Below are 21,856 nucleotides of genomic sequence, written 5' to 3'. Positions count from 1 at the left end.
GCCCTATCTTTTTACACTTAAGTCCCTAAACTTTTCTAAAATTACATATAGGTCCTTTTGTTTTTATAAAAAGGTCCCTAGACTTTCTATTATTTACAAATAGGTCCTTTTCTTTTTCAAGATAAACCCTAATCTTGTTTTTAGCATATCTTTTTCATCGTAGCTCCGTTTTAAGCGATTCTCGCGTTGTTAGATTCATTTTTTAGAGCTCTATCTTTCTAGATAGGTTTTATCTTGTTGTTCTTTTTTTCGTATTTTGTTCTTAGTGTATTTTGTTTGTGTGCTTTATTAGTAATTGTGCGATTAGTCGATAACGCCCTAGATCAATTTGAGGAACATCAAGACCAGGAGCAGGAATACACTGAGCATTAGCAAGGAGAAGGCAAATATCCTTGATCATCTTGTATCTATGTTTTTAAATATTTTATTTTACAAACTGCATGCAATGTCAGTCAATATGATGGGTAGTCACCTATGTTAGGGTTTTTTCCCCCTATTTTTCCCTTATCATCCTTTGAAACCTAGATGGGTTATGGTTATATGTCTTTTATGGGTAGATTTACTTAGCCATGCTTTTCGGATGTTGGGAAGTGTCATATACCTAATTAATGGACTTATGCAATGGTGATAATGAACTTGAAATAGTAACATGGAACACTAGGACTTGGGCAAAGAGTTGGTTTGGTGATGATGGTTTATGTGGTGGGCTTGTGGATATGTTCCAAGCTGTGGTGTTACGTTTTGTTGGTTGGTTATTTTTCCCTATTGGATAGTCTTTGCTCAAGTATCACATATAAGGACTGGTTCGTGGAGCGACAACACAAGAAATACCGTACCAAACACGAAGCTGATATGGGTAAGGCTTAGCATATTGGTTAGACACCTGGCTAGCATTCGTTGGAGTACCAGGACCTAATCAATGGACAATGTTTCATAGTGATCTCCTGGCGGCACACTACTGGCGTGTGTTAAGTGTGTCATGAACACGGCAACATGGAAATCATGACTCGTGGCTAAAAGTTGGACAACATCTGCAAAGTGTAAAACTGTTATAACAGCCATGCTCACGATTATGAGAGACTTGGATCCTCACATGATTAGTGGGTTGTGGTTATGAGTTTTGTTATGGTTATGGTTCTGGCACAGGGAGTACTAGATGGTTGTGGTTTTAGCTATAGTACAGGGAGTACTAGACGGTTATGATATGCAAGGTGGGGAGCCTTGTATGCTGGATGTTGGTCTATATGGGTTACATTCACTTAATAATTGTTTAATACTTTTTGAGCCCAAATATGTTTTCATTACTCGTATTTACACAAATATACCATGTGTTAGCCTATTCTTGATATAAGCCTGCATATCATTATTTTTCCACACTTGCTGAGTACTCTATGTGCTCACCCTTGCTATTTCCTACAAAACATATGCTGCTCAGTGGAAGACTTTGGAGATTTCCAAGACAATGACCTGGTGTTCTAGGAGCGTGTCTTCCGGTCGGTGCCTGTGGAGTGCTTGGTCGCCGATGCTTTCGTCCCGCTGCCGTCATTTAGATGCTGTCGTTTAGCTTTTCAAGTTGTTTAGGTGAAGTCTTTTTGTAAGAAGTGAACGATTGTAAGTTACATAAGCCGCACTTGGTTTTGTCCGTTAAAACCGGGTGTGATAAAGGTGGTACCAGAGCTAGGTTGACTATAGGACCGCAAGCCTAGATAGAATGGTCGTCCTAAGGTTTTTCCTAGTTCGTCTAAACCCATCAAAGCCTTTCCATTAGTTCTCATACTTGTCTCTTGCTATCCATAAGGTTATTTCTTATATCCCATCTCTTCCTTTTTAGATGGTTCGCCAACTGCTTACTGCCCGCAAGTCAACTGGAGGACATCCACCCATTCTTCAACGTGTTCCAACCGAAGAGGAGATTGATGACCACACTTTTCAAAGTATGGATCCCATTCCTGACGTCTATGAGAGTGATGGTCTTCACGCTGGACACCTTCCTCGCTTGCTGTGGGGAATACTTTCTGGACTTGGACATACACTGAAGCAAGTCTACAAGGGAGTTAAGAAACAACACTCTGGATATGTAGAAAGGTTGAAGTCACTATCTATGATTACGAGTGAAGCCAAGATGAAGGTCTGGAGGTTCGTCGAGTTGTGGGCATTCACTCAGCATTGGCCCCAAGAGGAACCTTCACCGCCGGTGTTCGAGATGCAACTTGTCAAGCCATATCCTGTGTTCGAGATCAATATAACAGCAAGATGGTCGACTCTCCTTATGCATATTTTCCCCGGAGAACTCATGGAAGTAATGAACTATTCGTGAAGAGTCCCTTTGGAGAGAACCCCAAGCTACGTGAACAAGTTGCACTCACCGTGGCCTTGGAAGATGAACTAGACTGCGCTTTATGGGAGTTAGGAGAAGTTTGCCAATGCCATGCTTTCGTCACTACACTTCTTGAGGATGAACATGATGTCAACCAAAAAGAATCTGAAGATGATGAAGTCATGTCTATCCACTCACCTCCACGCAAGAGGATTTGCCTCAACGCCCCTGCCATAGAAGAAGAAGGATCAGTCGATTCATCCCCCTTAGGATCCTGCACTAGAGAGGAGTCCCAGTAGTAGAGTCTTCAGTAGATCACCTTAGTTTCGCTAGAGTCGAGCGTCGACATAATTGTTAAGGGTAATAATCATAGTGTGAGTACTGTTATAGTGCTAAGTGTGTGATTTGAATCTTTTGTTTGAGTGTCGATGTGAGCTGTGCCTTGTCCACATACGCATCTTTATTACCTATATAATATAATATAGTTGGGTTTCCTTAGTTAATTCCTTGCCGGTCTTGCTTATCTACTCCTGTCCCTCTTTCCACCCTAATTAGATGGTTAACATAAGGAGGAGTATCAATACCCATGAGGAGGACAACAACAACCAGAATCCACCCCCACCTCCTCCGATGACTTTGGTACAACAGATGGCAATGCAGACTCAGATCTTGCAAACTCTAGCTCAAACCATGGTGCAGATGCACCAGCAACAGCCAAACCATGTTCCACCACACCATCAACCTTCAAGACTTGGGGAATTCAAAAGAACTCAACCCCTAGTCTTCAGTCATACTGTGGAGCCTATTGATGTAGATGATTGGCTGAAAGATATAGAAAGGGATCTACAAGTTGCTCAGTGCAATGACTGAGAGATGGTTCTGTATGCCTCACATTAACTCGCCGGTCAAGCCCTAGACTGGTGGGAAGCGTACTATGCCGCACATGAAAATCCAGCAGCTATCACTTAGATGGAGTTCAAATCCAGCTTTTGTACTCACCATGTGTCATCTGGTGATGTCTGTCTAAAGAAGAAAGAATTCATAAACTTGAAGCAAGGACCAATGACTGTGAGGGAGTATGTGACCAAGTTCACCCAATTGTCTAGGTACGCTCCAAATGAAGTGGATACAGATGAGAAGAAGCAGAAATATTTTCTAGAAGGTTTGTATGATGCCATTGAATATGCCCTACTTCCTCAGGAATTTGCCAATTTCCAAGCTCTGGTGAACAAAGCTTTAGTGGTTGAGCACAAGCTCCGTCACCTAGACGAGAAGAAAAGGAAGATGCCTTTCCAAGGACAATCAAGCAGCACCCGACCTCGTGTGGCAACTCAAGCTTCTCCACAAGGCCCTATGTTCCACTCCAATAAGCAGTACATGCCTCAGACATAAGCCCCTGTTCAATGTTCCAACTACCAGACTCCTCGTTATACACCACTAGCTACCCCGCAAATCAAGAGTAGCCTAGGTACCCCTGGTTCCAACAAAGGATGTTTCCACTGTGGAGAGCTAGGACATTATGTGAATCGGTGCCCTAAGAAGAATCCAAACCTGGTCAACACCAACACCCCGAAGTCTACTCAATTTCAGCCCGAAGCACGTAATGGAAATCAGACCCCTATTCAGAACAACCGTGGACAGCAGAACTTCGTTCAAGGCAAGGTCAACCATGTCACAGCAGAAGAAGCTCAAGATGCTTAGGATGTGTTGTACGGTATGTTCCTCGTCAACTCTCATCCTGCATCAGTTTTGTTTGATTCTGGAGCTTCGCATTCTTTCATAACTACCCAGTATGTTACAAAGCATTGTTTTCCTATGGTTATGATGAAATACCCTATGCTAATTAGTTCTCCTGGGGAAGAAATGAGAGCAAAGTATACGTGCACTAGGATGAAACTTAAAATAAGGGGGGTAGACTTTCCAGTAAATCTTATAGTCTTGGAATCAAAGGGCATATATGTTATCCTTGGAATGGATTGGTTAGCCAAGTTTGATGGAGTTATAGAGTGTGCCCGAAGAGCATTTCACCTAACCAATGGAGATGGTACCAAAGTCGAGTTTGTAGTTATTGTACCAGCAGCAGAGGATTGTTCTCTATTTGCTTGAAGGTACAACCATTGATCAGATCAAGGTGGTTTGTCAGTTTCCCGATGTCTTTCCCGATGAATTGCTAGGTATGCCAATGGATCGAGAAATTGAGTTTCTCATTGAACTGGTACCTGGTACGGCCCCTATAGCTAAAAGGCCATATAGAATGTCTGCTAATGACCTAGTTGAGTTAAAGAAGCAAATCTAAGAGCAGTTAGGTAAAGGTTTTATTAGACCAAGTGCATCACCTTGGGGAGCTCTAGTTGTTTTTGTAGATAAGAAAGATGGTATCCGACGAATGTGTGTAGATTACAGAGCACTCAATGATGTGACCATTAAGAACAAGTATCCGTTACCCTGGATTGAGGATTTATTTGATTAGATGAGAGGATCCTGAGTGTTCTACAAGATTGATCTAAGGTCTGGATACTATCAATTAAAGGTTCGATCGTCAGATGTGCCCAAGACTGCCTTCAGTACTCGATATGGGTTATATGAGCATACCGTCATGTCTTTTGGATTGACCAATGCACCAGCCTATTTCATGAACCTCATGAAAAAAGTATTTATGGACTACTTGGATAAATTTGTGATAGTATTCATTGATGGCATTTTGGTTTTCTCTAAGAGTGAGGAAGAACATGAAGAACATTTGAGAATAGTGTTATAGACACTCAGGGAGTATCAGTTGTATGCCAAGCTTAGCAAGTGTGATTTTTGGTTAGATCAAGTTGCTTTCCTCAGACAAATCATAACGGCTGGAGGTGTAACAGTAGATCCAAGTAAAGTAAATGATGTGTTGAATTGGTTACCACCTGCCAATGTGTCAGAGATCAGGAGTTTCCTTGGATTAGCAGGATATTATCGCCGCTTTATAGAAGGGTTCTCTAAGATAGCTCAGCCCCTTACCTCTTTGCTTAAAAAAAACATGGTTTTAAGTGGAGCTCAGCTTGTCAAGCAAATTTTGAAGAGTTGAAGAATAGATTGACTACAACCCCAGTGCTAGTTCTACCAGTCATTAGCAAGAATTTCGATATCTATTGTGATGCTTCGCGACAAGGACCTGGATGATGTCTCATGCAAGAAGGTCAAGTCGTGGCCTATGCGTCAAGGCAGTTAAGGAAGCATGAGGAGCACTACCCTACGCATGATCTGAAATTAGCAGCTGTGGTTCATGCATTGAAGATTTGGAGACATTATCTCATTGGAAAACGGTGTGAGATATGTACAGATCATAAGAGTTTAAAGTATATCTTCACCCAACCAGATTTAAATCTTCATCAGCGCAGATGGTTAGAATTAATCAAGGACTATAATGTGGGAAGTCACTACCATCCAGGAAAGGCTAATGTAGTAGCCGACGCTTTGAGCCGGAAGAGTTACTGTAACTCGGTGATGGTTCAAGATAGTCAACCTGGGTTATGGAAAGAGTTTGAGAAGCTCAACCTTGGATTTGTGACAGATATGGAAACAACCACCATGGAAGTATATTGCACTCTTGAACAAGAAATTCGTAAGGGTCATGGAGGACAAGAAGCTCATGGAAATTAGGCAGCTTATTAAGGACGGTAGAGCTCCAGACTTTACAGAAGATAATCAAGGTACTGTATGGTTCAAAAAGAGAATCTGTGTGCCTACCCAAAAGGATATTAAAGGTATAATTCTGAGAGAAGCTCATGATTCAGCATATTCCATTCACCCTAGAAGTACAAAGATGTATCGAGATCTCAAGGATCGCTACTGGTGGTATGGAATGAAGAGAGATGTCGCATAATACATAGCCATGTGTGATACTTGCCAGAAGGTCAAAGCAGAACATTAGAGACCAGCAAGGTTACTGCAACCCTTAAAGATACCTGAATGGAAATGGGAGGAAATTGGTATGGATTTTATCGTCGGTGTACCCCGTACACAAGGAGGGTATGATTCAATTTGGGTTATAGTTGATTCATTGACTAAAGTCGCCCATTTTATCTCAGTTAAGACTACATATAGTGGAGCCAGGCTACCAGAGTTGTATATGTCAAGAATAGTATGTTTGCATGGGGTGCCAAAGAAGATTGTATCAGATAGAGGTACACAGTTTACGTCCAAGTTTTGGCAAAAGATACATGAGTCTATGGATATGGAGCTGAACTTTAGTTCCGCCTATCACCCTCAAACAGATGGACAAACTGAGAGAGTCAATCACATACTGGAGGATATGTTAAGAGCTTGTGCTCTAAAGTACGGTAAAAGTTGGGATAAGAGTCTGCCGTATGCAGAGTTCTTATACAACAATAGTTATCAGGACAGTCTTCAAATGTCTCCGTTTGAAGCACTGTATGGAAGAAAGTGTAGAACACCGCTGTTCTGGAATGAGACCGGTGAAAGTCAAGTCTTTGGCCCAGAGGTTCTACGAAATGCCGAAAAGCATGTTCAGATAATTCGAGAGAACCTGAGGATTGCCCAATCGAGACAGAAAAGTTACACAGATAACAGAAGAAGAGAATTAATGTTTGAAATTGGAGATTTTGTTTATCTCAAGGTTTCACCCCTCAGAGGTCTTCGAAGATTCAAGGTTAAGGGAAAGTTGTCACCAAGATTTATTGGACCTTATAAGATACTGGACAAAATAGGAGAAGTAGCCTATCAATTGGAGTTACCACCTCAACTGTCAGATGTACACGATGTCTTCCATGTTTCTCAGTTGAAGAAGTGTCTTCAAGTGCCCAAAGAACAGTTACCGATGGAAGAATTGGGTGTTCAAGAGGATCTCTCCTATACAGAGTATCCCGTGCAGATTCTTGAGAGATCAGAAAGAGTGACTAGAACCAAAATAATACCAATGTGTAAAGTACAATGGAGTCACCACTCAGAAGATAAGGTGACGTGGGAAAGAGAAGAAGACCTGAAGAACGAGTTTCCTCATCTTTTCTCCAATATGTCTAAATCTCGAGGGTGAGATTCATTCCAAGGGGCGTAGATTTGTAACACCCTAATTTTTCAATTTTTGCCAATTTATAAAATTTGCTAGAATTTACTTTTGAGCTTAAATGATTTCAAAAGAGAAAATGCTATTTTTATAAAAAGAGAATCTAATTTTGACATAGGAAATATTTGTCTAAGTGCATTCATGTTGTTATTAGGCATTTAAGGTTTATTTGGATTTGATTTTGTGCTTTGAATTTGAATCTCTCTGCTTTGGATTTGAATTCAAAAGGCTTTCAGAAAAGAAATAAAAAAGAAAAACCTAAAACCTCCTCTCAGGCCGCTTCTTCCACCTTTCGGCCCATTTCCCCTCGCCAACCCACCTGCGCCAGCCTGCCGCTCTGTTGGGCCACGCCCTCGCGCCGAGCCAGCCCAGCCTGCTCACGCTCCTCGGCTCGCGCTGCTGCCATCGCTCGCTTCCGAAGATGCCCAGCGCTTTGCCGTTTTCATCGAGAGTCACCGTCGTGTGGGGCCCGCTCACCAGAGCCGTCTTCTCCGACTCCAAGCTACACCGCGCCACCGTATCCGAGTTGGACAGCGTCGCTCCGAAGCCTTGAACCATCCTGAGAGCCTTCGCCTGCCTATATATGTCTGCCTCCACCCCTCGGTTTCCTCATCAAGCCAACCTGCTGAGTCCCGATTCCAATCTCGCCCCGTTCGAGCTCCCCATCACGATTAGCGCTGCCGCTCGGTTGCCCTCGCCACCGAGCCACCCTAGCGTCATTGAGCTTTGCCCGAGCCACCTAACAGAACCACCGCCACCCGCCAAAGCTTCTCTCGTTATCACCTTGGTTCCCCCGCCGCCGGAGACCCCTTCCCGACGAGATCCCGAGTCCACCACAGCCCCTTCCATCGCTGAACCCCTTCCAGTGCCGCCCTGCTCAAGGTAAGCCCCAAATCGGACTCGCTGTGTTCCCATCTTTGAGATCTACCGCTCACCATCACCGCCGACTAGCTGGAACGCTGTCTGGCGTGTTCTCCAGACGTGCGCCGTCGTGCTTCCCCCAGGCGCCGCCAACTCGTTCCCCTCCAGCCGCCCGATCTCCTCTGAGCCATCGAATCCGAAACCAGTGGCCAGATTAGATTAGAGGATACCCCTTTAGCAGCCAATAGCATGCTGCCATGTGTGGCTCCTTAATTCGAGTCAGCAATCCTTTACCATGTCACCTGCCATCTCAGCGCCATATCAACAGTTTCGCTTAGTGTCAAGCCCAGTCAGCGCCTACGCATTAACTCAAGGTTTTTGAGTAAAGAAATAATTCTAGAATTCCCAGAAATTGGTAAGTTTGCAATCTAGCCCCTGAACTTCTCTGTAATTAAAAAATATCCCTATCCTTTTACACTTAGGTACCTAAACTTTTCTAAAATTACATATAGGTCCTTCTATTTTTATAAAAAGTTCCTAGACTTTCTGTTATTTACAAATATGTCCTTTTCTTTTTCAAGATAAACACTAATCTTGTTTTTAGAATATCTTTTTTATTGTAGCTCCGTTTTAAACGATTCTCGCGTCGTTAGATTAATTTTTTAGAGCTCTATCTTTCTAGATAGGTTTTATCTTTTTGTTATTTTGTTTTGTGTTTTGTTCTTAATGTATTTTTTTGTGCTTTGCCGGTAATCGTGCGATTAGTCGACAACGCCCTGGATCAATTTGAGGAACATCAAGACCAGGAGCAGGAATACACTGAGTATCAATAAGGAGAAGACAAGTGTCCTTGATTATCTTGTATCTATATTTTTAAATGTTTTATTTTACAAACTGCATGCAATGTCAGTCAATATGATGAGTAGTCACCTATGTTAGGATTTTTTTTCCTAGTTTTCTCTTATCATCCTTTGAGACCTAGATGGGTTATGGTTATGTTTATAGGTAGATTTGCTTAACCGTGCTTTTAGGATATTGGGAAGTATCATATACCTGATTAATGGATTTATGCAATGGTGGTAATAAACTCACAGCATGCTGCAATCCTACATAGACTTCACACAAGAGATGTCACAACTCACAAGAGGACTTGAGGTCAGTGATGCGATAGTCGATAGAGCTAATCTATACTAGTCTGCAACCCACCAACAAGCAAGACAGCAATCTGACCACGCAGCATACAGTCAAGGCTGCAACAAACCACGCAGCCAGAGATCGTAGAGTTAGGAACACAACTACTCATCGGAGAGAAAGGATGAGTGCCAGACTCTTACCGATGCAGCCGGCAATGCTTGCGTCACCTCGCCATCCACCTAATCTAGGCACGAACCCGAGGGCAAACACTTGGACGGAAATGGTGAGGAGGAATTCTCTTTCTGGAAAGTCCCTTTTTGATTTGATGGGATCTTTGTGATGGTTGGGCGACCACCTGCACAGCTGCGCTCTGTCTCTCTCTCTTGGCGCCGCTCTTGTCTGCGGCTTGCCGGCACTGCCCGCCACGCACTGCTCTCCCATGGTCATGCCTGCCGCGTGCCACGTGCCTGCCTGCTGCAGCCGTAGCCACCGCCGGTCGCCCCACCTCGCGTCGCGTGCCGCTCGCCTGCGTTAGGGTTAAGAGTAGTGATTGCCCGGTGCCCGACCATCGGGAGCTGGTGGTGGTGGGGAATCCGGGAATGGCCCAATGGGACTTTGGATGACGGCCGCGCTCGAAGCAGGCTAGAAGGCTCAGAACATCGTGGCCCCGTGGGTTTTTTTTGTTGTGCAGTCATGTAGAGTTGCTCTGCTGGGCCAAATATTGGGGTGGTCCTTGGACCACTAGGACCACCCTATAGCTCTGCCCCTGGCACCAGCTTGAGAGGTTTACACACAATAGTAAACAATTCACGTCATCACTACGATGTAATATAGCTACAAGAGGCATGCACGCTCACGCAGAAACAAGAAGAAAGCTATGGAATAACAGAGCACAATGTGTAGTAAAGAATGCCATGCGGGAATAATAGCACAAACCTTGATCTAAACTATAAAGGCACCAATGTGTTTGATGTTGAGCACCACATCTAACCCCTCCAGATCGAATCCAATGGCCCTCTCCCCACCGCAATGCGTCACTTTTTCTGTCTTCCTACCTTTCACTCCAGATTGAATCCAATGCTCCCCCTTCGCTCAACTCCATCTAATAAAAAACCGAGGTAACCGGGCTGACCCCAACACCCGACCCCGCCGCTGCCCCAATCCACCTCGCCCGCCCTACCAGCTCCCATTGCACACACAACCCCCCTCGGCTACCGCTAGCCCTGCTCCAAGCTTCTCTGAGCCCCCTCTCTGCCTTCTCTACGCTCGTCTGACGCCTCGTTGTGGGCCCATGGAGATTAGCCCTTTCCCAACACCCTGCACAGCGCCCTCCACACCCGTCGCCGCTAGCCCCATCCATGACTTCTCCGTGCCACCCCACCCCCCCTCCAGCGACTCATCGTGGGCCCATAGAGGTTACCCTGCCACCATCACTACAAAAAACACTGCACTGCACAATGCCCCAACCACCAACGCCAGCACCACCCTTCGGCTTCTTTGCGCCCCTATAAATACCCCCGTGTCGAGGGCAACACCATGGTGGCGGCTTCTGCCTTGGCGATTACTCATCCTCTAGCCTCCTCACAGGATGAGTAGCACTAGAATCCATTTTCCTTTGCTCTCCGCTTGTGCGCGTGGCTATCTATGGTGGTCTCGATTGAAGCTGGCCAGAATTTTGTCTAGAAAGCTGGTGCTTTTCATGCTTTATGATGACTATCTCCTATTTCATGTGATGCATAGTGAACCGCATGATAAGGTTTCTTTGTTTGGCGCACCAGGCATTCGATCCTTGATTTTTTTTCTAGCGACTAATTACCTATTGCTTGGGTGTAGGCATGCAATTGTGGTTTGACAAGTTTGTAAAGAAATTGGTTCTGAAGGTCTTCAAATTGAATGTTTTCTATAGGTCATGCAATAGGATTTGTACATTTTCCACACTTATGTTGTCTAATAAAAAGCCAATATTAGTTTGTTAAATTGTTGATATCAGATGATGGTTTGATATGATCAATTCAAACAATATGAACCATGCTATCTTCCTACTTCACAGAAATACCCCTTTAATCATGAGCCACAATGATCATAAAAATACACCTTTAACAATATGAACCATGCTATCAATTACATTACGATATTTGTCAGTAGAGGAATGGAATAGATTTTTGAGTCCTCAGAATGCCTATCCCAATGTGGATGGATTTATTCAAATAAGAAGGTTGTTAGAGTCACTATGTCAGAACAACATATTAGTGATGGGTGAAAATAGTTTGTAGTGATAGGTCCTATACTCGTTACTCCGAACGCGTCACTAATGATGACATATTAGTGACTGGTGCCGACCCGTCACTAATGACGATCATTAGTAACGGGTCACAATTGAGACCTATCACTAACGTGCATCTCCTATGGCCTGTGGAGGTCTGTTTCCCATCACTAGTGACTGTCATTAGTGACGGGTAGCTTTCCTCCCATCACTGATGACTCGATCATTAGACCCCATCACTGGGACTTGGTCATTATTGACGTGTGGTAACTGCACCCTATCACTGGGACTGGGTCATTAGTGATGGGTGGTAAATGCACCTATCACTAATGACTGAGTCATCAGTGATGCATGATGTTACAATCCGTCACTGATGGCACTCTTTAGGGACGCGTGATGTTTTCACCCACCACTAATGTGTTCATCCCCCAAGAGCTTTATTTGTTTCCTGGCTACATCCTGAAGCAACGTCAGAATTTGGCAGCCGTCTTCTCATGCAAACAAGATAATACACATCAGATATCTACATCGAGATCACTCATAACATTCATGCCATCACCATGCATTTCAAGATATCCACATTTTAGGGACCAAAGTCACGAGATATCCACATATACATAATCAAACGTACAATGGTGCAAGTCCACATCAAGATAACTAGAAATTACATAAGTCAAAAATGAAACTACAAATTACATAAGTCAGTACACTATCTCCCTACAATGGAACTCGCCTTTCAAATTGATGACTTTAGTCATTATGAACGAGGTGATCCGTCCTCGAATGTTGAAGAGTACAGACTCCTCCATGTTGTTGTCCGATAAGTTGAATTCTTGCTACATGGAAGTAGTTATGGAAAAAGTATGAAATTAGCGTGAGCAAAATCATTTATGCATCAGATATTATGAACGAAAGCAGTTATGAAAAGACTATGCAATTATCTTACATTTGGGGATTTCATATCCTTTGCTACCATAGTTAGCACCATGTGATGCACAACGTATAAGTCACAGGTGTTGCCCGATGGTTGGTGGTGGCATTGGAGAGCGAAAAAACCGTCAATTCGAAAGAAACAAAGGTAGTAATGCGGTGGTTGTAACCTAGAACTTACCATAAAGGTGCTCTTATGTGTCAGTGTGCAGGGCTCATTCAGATCGTACTTTGTATTATAGCACATATACCTGTCAAAAGCCCTACATGCGAAGAGGGATCCAATAGTCAACATGTGGTGTAAGTTTGAAAAGTTCAATATGTAACCTAAGTCATGAAGAACTTACTCGTTGAGGATTTGTTTGACCAAAGTATAGTCATGTTCTCCCCGTTCGCCGTTAGGTCCTACTACTGGTCTTGATGAATCGAGGTGCCAGACCAAATTCCACTTGAGGGCAATGGCTAGTAAGATCCAATGGCCACCCGTGTTGTGGGCAGCTACCAGGTAGTCCTTCGAAAAGTGGCTCATTGCCCTAGCCTTATATCTCACAATGAATTCCCTTGTTCCATCACAGAAATCATCACAATTTAGGGGTCAAGGAATCCGAAGGGCTCCTTTTTCCTCGTTTCTTGCACCAAGTGTCTATAGATAAGAACTTAGCTAGATTGGAGATTAGTGGTAATAATTAATGAACATCTAGTTTAAAAGGGCTTACAATGTAAAGCATCACAATAACCCCACGTCCAGGCCATTGAGGTTGAAGAGGTTGTATAAGTCGTTGAAGCCCACAATGAAGTAGCCGTCCCCATTGAAGAAGTGACGATTTTGGTACTGGACGACAACGTAAGTTTTCTTCACTCTACAACCTTGAAGTAGTAATTATGCAACTCAACATCATGTTGTCCCACCCTCTAAATTGGATATGCCGGCAGCAAGGGCTTCCTAAGCTAGAATTTTTGGTTAGCCTTAGTCCAAGCTGCACCTATCTTGCGCTTCTCGACGCTTGAGTCATTACCAGAGGACTTGGACTTCTATGAAAGGTGCTTCTTGGACCCTGACTTGGACTTTTTCTTCTTCTCTGGGCTACCCTTAGGTTCCCTAGCTGGAGATAGCAGAGTGGGCAAAGGTGACACAACTGGCTCATCTCGAGGTTGAGGTTGAGGTTGAGGTAGGGAACTCGATGCACTTGAACGTCCAGACGGATCGCTCCTAGATGGTTCCTTATGCACCAAGATGTCCCTTCTCTTCCATTGGATCCTTTGAAGATGAGCTTGGTCCAGATTTTGGATCTCATCATTTGAGGCGGGGGGCGGGGGGGCAAATCTGTGTCCACGGTATTGGCATGTACAAAATCCACGAAAATCACGGCATAACCAGGACGTATCAGGATCGTATGTAACACCTGGACCTCTGGATGCACCTGGCCCTTTGCAACCTCAATTTGGTAGCCACCAGGTCTTATAACCAGCGAGCATGGTGTGAGCCCATCAACAAGGTATATAGTATCCGGCTCCATGGATGGAGAGAAGACAGGTTGTTCGACCTTCCTAGAGGCTTGACTACTCTTGAGTCCAACAATGGGGCGATCACCCGCTGGTGCACTAGGAATTATGAGTCTCTGTGCCACAAACCATTAGAGGACGTCTTGATAAATTCTCTCCATGATTGACTGGGTCAATGCTTGCACATCGATTGCACCCAACCTCTTTCTCTTCTTATACATCCCGACGTGTTCAGAGAAGACTAACTTCCAACCCTAGGAACTGGACACGCCTCGAAGGCGACCTAGATGCTCAAGGTTTCCCAATGCAGTGGAGAGCTCGTATGTTCCTTGACCGTAGTGAATGAACCTTCAGAGGATTGGGCTACTATTTCTTTCACCATTTCAGCGACTGCCTCAGTTTCACTGGATTTGAAGGTCCGACTGCCTCAGTTTCACTGGATTTGAAGGTGATTTCTCCACTATCTGACAGTTTACCCCTCGCTCGTAAATATGATTGCTATCATCCTAGGAATTGCAACCAAGGATTCTTGCTGCTTTCGTTTGCTAACTTTTCATCCTCAGCCTATCATTTCTCCATTTCCCCCACATACCTGATTGTGCCTGAATTGTGGTTCTGCTTGTTCTTTGCCCGAAGCTGCTTCTTTGCTGAACTCTCATTTGGAACTTCTCTAAGCTCTTCAATGCCACAAAAGCTTCCCAATACTCCCTTTTCATATATGAGTACTTTATGAAGGGCTCCAACCCTTTTGCCATATACTTGTTCACAAGCTTGCTCTTGTGGCTTCTCCAAAGTTTAGCGATTATTTTCATAGCAGTCCTAAAATCCTTTCCCTTCATGTTCCACGGGAACTCTAGAAATGTATTGATGCCATCATTGAAGAGGACGTTCCTTTGAGCCACAGTGAGGTGATCGAACTTAGGAATGGTCAATGGCACCCTCTGTAGCGAAAATGGCTCTATTAAGCCATGATTGTGATTTTGGTGATTAATGACAACATAATCATTTGGACTAATATGTTTGTCAAGAATATATGATTAGTAGGTCTTATGGATGCAATATATGAAGAAGCCACCGAAGCTGGGATAAAGTTTGATTGAATTGGAGAAGTCCCACGGAAAATGACTACACCGGATGGTCCGGTGATACCACAAGTGTACACACCGGAGCATTTTCTAGAAGGATGGAAAACTGAGCTAAAATGATATTGTACTCACTGGAAGGTTCGATGATCAGAATCAGTGTACACTGGAGCATTTAACAGAAGCTCTACAACTATTGAAGACTAAAGATCAATACACCAGAAGGTCTGGTGATGAAAAGACAGTGCACACCGGAGTATTTTTTAGAATTCAGAGAAGATGAAGCTATACACACTAGAAGGTCTAGTGATCAGAAGATCAATACACCAGACAATTGAACAGTGAAGAAGTTGGCTTGGTCAGGCTCAAGTATACATACCAGATAGTTCGGTGATAGAGATGAAGTATACACTGGACAATCCGGTGTTCAGAAGTGGTTCTAAGTGGGTTCTAACAACTAGTTTCTGAGGTTGTACACACCAGATGGTCTGGTGCTTACACCACTGTTGTCACCTTATTATCCGGTATTAATAGTAAAGTTGAGTCATTGGGGCAATGGCTAGTTGGCGGGTTTGAAGCTATAAATGCCTACCAATTCGGCCATTTGAAGGTGCTAGAGTCTAGAGAAGCCCATATACACTTGAGAAGACATCCAAGCCATCAGAGTGCTTAAAGTGTTCATCCAAGACAATTAAGCACACCATTAGAGAGTGATTAGTGCTTATAGTCCTAGAGAGAAGTGTTGCTAGGTGTTGCAACCTAGAGAGTTGATTAAGGAGTGATCCAACTGTGTATCAAGAGGTACTCCGACACTTTGGAGTCTTGGTGACTTGCCGGTAACTTGTGGACCCTCTGACTTGGTGTGGAGTGGAGGCAAGAAGATTGTTTGGGGATGTGGGGGCCCTTATCTTTATGACTAAAGCTTCAAAGTGAAGGGGGCGCTCAAGTGACTGGAAGAGAGGTTAGTGGTGGGACCTCGTCTTGGTGGCTTGGAGGCTCATTGTGCTTGAGGCCTTGTCTTGGTGACTTAGTATCTCAAGAGCTATGACCGGAAGAGACTTGGCAACCGAAAGTATATCCTTTGTGGAGCTCCAACGTGGAGTAGGGGTGATTTGTGTGCCACTGATACCACGGGATAAAAATCCCTTGTGCTGAGTTTGTCTCTCTACCTTATTTACGTTTTTGCATTTACATACTTTCAATTTACCTTACTAGAATAGGTTGCAATCCTATTGAGATAGGTTTATCTTCTGAAGTTTTTGAAGCCATTAGTTTTTAAGTGTCCTAATTCACCCCGCTGTAACACTCATTTTTAAAGGAACAAAACCTAAAATAACACATGTATGCCAGGATGAAGTTTCATACATGTGTTACATCATCAGTGTATCATCGTAGTGTCATTATTATAATAACGTCATAACTTATTACAAAAGGACCCAAGAGTCTAGACAAAAAACACAGTGGAAAAGAAAACTCTAGCGCCAAAGGGTCTACCATCTTCCACAGGCATCAGCCAAAGGCACACCAGCCTAGAAAAGGAGCTCCGGGTTCAAGTCATCTCCATCGAAGGATGTAGCTTCATTGACGGCCTCTCCGATGCAGAGTACCCCGCTGAAGCATATGTCTTGATGTAATGGCGAACATGCTGAGTGAGGGGATGGCGACGATATACGGTGGATGCTTCTTCCCTCTCCTTCTGAGGCCCGCTACATGAGTCTTTGTCATTGGAGGACGTGATGATAATGACCTCAGGAAGTACCATGGTGAGAGGCCTAGCGGAGAGGACTTCTTGGATTGGCTCAAGAGGTGGAGATGAAGTGGAGGCCATGGCTTCAAGCTCCATGAGTCTTAGGAGGTAATGGGCAAAGGAAACAAAGGAGACTACAAACAAACAGCTTTGAGTCCCCTCTATTTATAGTGGGGAAAACGGGTTGTACTGTGTAAATGTAGCCATCAAGATCTAAAACGATGGCGTCGCCTCGGGCACGTAGCACGTTTTGTGGAAGTCATGATGTCGTTATGGCTTGTCTCATCTTTGCAAAGAGTTAGGGGGCTATTGTCGTATATCTAATTATGGGTATATGCACATAAGGAGTACATCATATATAGACAGGGTATATACGACGTATATTCTGCAGCTCCAGATATCATGGAACCGAATCAGCGGTACCTGATACACCCAGAATCAAGGAAGTACATACCAAGAAGGTTTAGATTGGTTACCCAAACCAATACGACCTGTATTCAAAACAAATCTATCTACTTGGACGTCAAGGAAGATAACTCCCTATCGACTACGGCTGGATAGGAGTCGATACCTCACCCATATATAAGGTTGAAAGGCTAGGGGGAAAGGAACAACAAGCAACACGAAAGACAACAATAGAGGAATAACTCGATGACTTTAGCCCTAGGATAGATTAGATCCAATCAACTCCTTGTAATAGTCTTAGCCACCTTGCTTGTACTCGAGAACATCAATACAAGGCAGCAACACTCCCACAAGACATAGGGTATTACTCCAATCGGAGGCCCGAACCTGTATACATCGTTTTGTCTTGCTTCATGATTAATCTCTACCATCGAAGGTACCCAGTCAATTTACGGACATATTGTCGGGAAGTAATCTTCAACAGAAAAGACAGTGCACACTAGAGTGTTTTCCAAAACTCAGAGAAGATGAAGCTATACACATCGGAAGGTACGGTGATCAGAAGATCAATACACCAGACAGTTGGACAATGAAGAAGTTGGCTCGGTCAGGCTCAAGTATACACACCGGATAGTCTAGCAATGGAGATGAAGTATACACCAGACAATCCAGTGTTTAGAAGTGGTTCTAAGTGGGTTCTACTGGCTAGTTTCTAAGGTTGTACACCGGATAGTCTGGTGTTTCTACCACTATTTTCACCGGATCATCCGATGTTAATAGTAAAGTTGAGCCATTGGGGAAACAGCTAGTTGGCGGGTTTGAGGCTATAAATACCCACCCACTCGGCCATTTGAAGGTGTAGGAGTCTAGAGAAGCCTATATACACTTGAGAAGACATACAAGCCATCAAAGTGCATAAAGTATTCACCCAAGGCAATTAAGCATACCATTACAGAGTGATTAGTGCTTATAGGCCTCGAGAGAAGTGTTGCTTGGTGTTGCAACCTAGAGAGTGGATCAAGGAGTGATCCAACTGTGTATTGAAAGGTACTCTGGTGCCTTGGAGTCTTGGCGACTGGCCGGTAACTTGTTGACCCTCTGACTTGGTGTGGAGCAACGGCAAGAAGATTGTGTGAGGACGCGGAGGCCCTTGTCTTTGTGACTAAAGCTCCGAAGTGAAAGACGACGCTCAAATGACCGGAAGAGAGGTTAATGGTGAGACCTCGCCTTTATAGCTTGGAGGCTCATCGTGCTTGATGCCTTGTCTTGGTCACTTGGTATCTCAACAGTCGTGACTAGAAGAGACTTGGCGACTGGGAGTATATCCTTTCTGGAGCTCCAACGTGGACTAGGAGTGGCTCGTGTGACACCAATACAACGGGATAGAAATCCTTTATATCGAGTTTGTCTCTCTACCTTATTTACATTTTCGCATTTACATACTTTCAATTTACCTTCCAAGAGTAGGTTGCAATTGTTTTAAGCGGTAGAGTAGACACACTACATAAACCTAGAGCACATTTAGATAAAAATTGAGATAGGTTTATGTTGTGAATTTTTCGGATCCATTAGTTTCTAAGTGTCCTAAATCAACCCCCTGTAACATTCGGTTTTAAAGGAACAAAACCAGGTACAACACATGTATGGCAGGATGAAGTTTTATATATGCGTTACATCATCAGTGTATCATCATAGTGCCATTAGTACAATAATGTCATAACTTATTACAAAAGACCTGAGGGTCTAGAAGAAAAACACAACGGAAAAGAAAACACCAGCGCCAGAGGGTCTTCCACCATCTTCCACATGCGTCAACAAGGGGCACACCAGCCTAGAAAAGGAGCTATTTACAATTGCAAAATTTATCTACAAATTTATTTGCAAAATTCCATCTTTCTTTACAAATTTATTACAATTGCAAAATTATGGTTATGTACTATTTAATTGAAATATATAAAAATACATAAAAATTCAAGGGTTTCAATCCACATGAAATTCAGGCTTAAGTGAATATTACAAATATTACAAATTTGAGGTTACATTGATTCATGCATCATTTGGCTAGTACTTGTCGTTTTTGTGTTTTCTTGACATAGATCCCTTCGTTATGGTCGGAACGTAGGTATGAAGTCTTCTCATTTTGTGCAACTTGTGGCATGATTGTAGTAGCAAAAGCGGGGATTTCATCAAATTCGTAGTACACGTCCTCATCAACCACATTTTTAACTTCGACAATCCGTCTTTTTCCTACGAGAACCACATGGAGTTTTGTTATTTGCCATGTCATTCACATAAAGCGCCTGGGCAACCTGTTTAGCAAGTACGAAAGGTGCATCCTTATATCCGACATGTTTGAGATTAACGCTAGTGAATCCATACTTGTCTTTCGTAACACCCTTTGTGCCATGCATCCAACGACACCAAAGTACGGGTACCTTGAATCCCAAGTAATCCAGCTCCCAGATATCCTCTATCTAATTGTAGTATGTGCTCCTATGCATATTGCTATCATAAGCATCTATATGAACACTGTTGTTCTGGTATGTGCTTTTCTTATCTTAGGCAACCGTGTAAAATGTGTAACCGTTTATATCATATCATTGATATGTTGTAATTGTGTATATAGGGTCTGCTGCTAGTTTTCTGATCAAATCACATGTAGGAGTACTCAATTGGTTGATTCGATCTTGAAACCAAGTGTTGAACCTTTGCATATGTTGCTTCGCAATCCACCCTGAATTCTCTTGAAGAAGCAACTGTTTGTGCTTGTCGATATATGGGGACACTTCTCTCATTTGTTGCAACATGAGGAAATGAACTTGGTCGTATGCCTTTGTCTCAGGAGTAATTGCAAGTTTCCCCATAATGCCTTGACCTGCGAGCCTACCCTCGTGGTGAGAATAAGGCACACCAATTGGGTTATCTGGGTCTATGGAATCAATTCACCACTCCATTACCTCCTTCGTAGAGTAACACTGCGTGATGCAACCCTCAAGCAAAACTCGATTCCTTACATATGACATGTGAACACCCATGAATCTTTCATATGGATACATCTGATGCAGTAACATGGAGCCAAGGAAATAAATCTCCTTCACAAGGTGAGCGGTGAGATGGACCATGATATAAAAAAAGGATAGTAGAAAATACATAATGAGAAGACATAGAGTCTCAAAGTGTCTTTTTTCTTGCTCAGCTAGTGCTTTCGAATCGAGTACCTTCTGACCAATTGCATTGAAGAAAAAGCACAAGCTCATGATAGCCTCTCGAACACCAATTGGCAACAAGTTTCAAATTCCAACCGCAATCATCTAAGTCAACATCACATGGCAATCATGAGTCTTCATGCCACCAACCATTTTCAGCTCTTTCACCAAACAAGTCTTCTAATGTTGGACGAATAACCAAAGGGAACTTTCACACCATGCACCAACTCGCAAAATTCTTTTTTCTCCTTCTTGGATAGAGTGATGCAAGATGGGGGTAGGAATTTTCCTTTATCACTATCATTGGCATGAAGCTCCGGCGTTAAGCCCATTTCTTTAAGGCCAGCTCATGCATTTTCATGATCCTTTCTTTTCCCCTTCATGTTGAATATTATACCGAGAAGTCTCTCGCAGATATTCTTCTTTACGTGCATGAGGTCAATAGAGTGGGGAACGTAAGAGTATTTCCGAGAATCAAGCTCCCAGAGAATTGATTTCTTGTGACACATTCCATTTACATCACTCTTGGAGGATCATTTTCACTTGCCAAGGACAACATTGATATTCTTAACCTGATCATAGACATCTTGCCCGTTGAAATGTCTTGGAGGTGACCCTTTCTCCCTTATGCCATCAAACTAAGACTTCATTTTTTTGTACGGGTGGTTCGTGGGAAGGAAATGTTGATGCCGCATGTACACTGTTTTCTTTGACTCATTCAACCACATACTCTCAGTGTCATCTAAGCATTGTGGGCAAACTTCACCTTTTCTTTTACTCTACCCTAACAAATTACGATGTCCTGGTAGGTCATTGATGGTGATGAACAACATGGAATGTAGGGTAAAGTATTCTCTCTTGTAATGATCACAAACTTCAACGCCTTCAGACTAGAGTCTTTTAAGATCATCGACCAAAGGCCTGAGGTACACATTGATGTCATTGCCAGGTTGTCTCAAACTAGAAATTAAGGTCGACAACATAATGTATTTCCGCTTTTTACAAAGCCAGGGTGGAAGGTTTTAGATAGATAGTAAAATAGGCCATATGCTATGTGAGATACTCATGTTACCGAATGGATTCATGCCATCTGTACTCATATCAAACCTAATATTTTTTAATTCTTCAGCGAACCAACCAAATATAGAATTAATGGTTCACCATTGAGCAGTACTGTAGGGTGTTGTATCATTATGTGGTTCTTACGACCCTCCTTGTGCCACCGTAGAAATTGGGACTCCTTTGCATTCATGAACAAACAATTCAAATGGGGAATTATAGGGAAATACCACACCGCCTTCTAGAAGGCCCTTTTTTCTTGCTACCTTCCTCCATGTTGCCACATC

This window comes from Phragmites australis, chromosome 17 (assembly GCF_958298935.1).
Source record: "Phragmites australis chromosome 17, lpPhrAust1.1, whole genome shotgun sequence".
NCBI lineage: Eukaryota > Viridiplantae > Streptophyta > Magnoliopsida > Poales > Poaceae > Phragmites > Phragmites australis.
This window is presented reverse-complemented; position numbering follows the sequence as displayed.